This window comes from Apaloderma vittatum, unplaced genomic scaffold, assembly GCF_000703405.1.
Source record: "Apaloderma vittatum isolate BGI_N311 unplaced genomic scaffold, ASM70340v1 scaffold32562, whole genome shotgun sequence".
NCBI lineage: Eukaryota > Metazoa > Chordata > Aves > Trogoniformes > Trogonidae > Apaloderma > Apaloderma vittatum.
In genome coordinates this window covers 4,227-5,334 of record NW_009705794.1, presented here as the reverse complement: position 1 = coordinate 5,334, position 1,108 = coordinate 4,227, and positions in this window count along the sequence as shown.

Here is a 1,108-nt window from a genome sequence, read left to right as displayed (position 1 = left end):
CTTTCACCGTGTTTGATTTAGTTGGTGCAAGTAAACCCCAAAAAAATGTTGTATTTTGGGGAAAACTCGTTCTGGCTCCTGCTCATAACACCTGCAGGAACGGGCTGGCCTGTTCAAATCCAAATCCAAGCTCGTTAAATATTTATACCTCGTACTGTGGATCTTATATCTGCACAGCCCCTGTGACAGCACAAGTGTTTTCAAACGCGGTTTGGCCGTGGCTTCTAGGCAAACCCTTCCAAGTGCTCTTTTACCCCTGCAGTAATTCTCACAGCGAGCCGCTGCCTGTGGAGGTATGTGGCGAAGGGACAGAAATAGCAGAGTTTTTCGGGACCGTGTCCCAGTTGAGGCTGGAGGCCAGAGTGTCGAGGTTACTGTCGTTAAAACCCTGTACTTACTCTACATGGACAGGAGAGATTTTTATGTGTTTTAAAAACCCCACATGTGAGCGGAGCCTTGCCCCCCTGCCAGGCAGCGCACCCAAGGTCTCTGGGTTAGCGTGAGCCCTTGCAGGCTGTTGCAAAGGGTGTGGAAAATCCTGCCAGGGAGAGTGAGGTTTTAACCTGCTGAGATAAACAGAGAAACAGCCCCTCGGTCACGCCGAGCTCACCGTAACACCGGGAAGGGCTCCCCGTGGGGACGGCGCACTCGCTTGGCAGCAGAGTTAGCCTCCAGCAAAGCTCTGGTGTTTATTTTAGGTGCCCTTTCTGATTCCCTTTGAATCCTTGTCACTCGAGTTAACCCCAGCTGTTCGCCTGGTGGCTTGGAAGGGAAAAGAGCCCGCGGTGCTGCGCCCCGGCCCGCGGCAACAAAGCCGCTCTGCGGCGCTTCTGGCAGGTTCCGCCGCCGTTTCCTCCAGCTCCTCGTTCCTCCCTCCGCTGAGTTGCCTCCAGCTGCCACCCCCTACTTCCCCCCAGACCGTCCGTCCGGGTCCTGCTTGCGGGACTGAGTTATGACAAAAAATGTCCTTTTTTTTCTCCAGGAAAAAGGAAGCGGAGGTGGTTTTTTTGCCTGTCTTCAGCCGGTGTTCCTCACTGCTGCCCTGCGGCGTGAACGGTGCGGTCCCCGTGCGTGGGGGACAGTGCCGGCAGCAAGGACCCCGGTCACC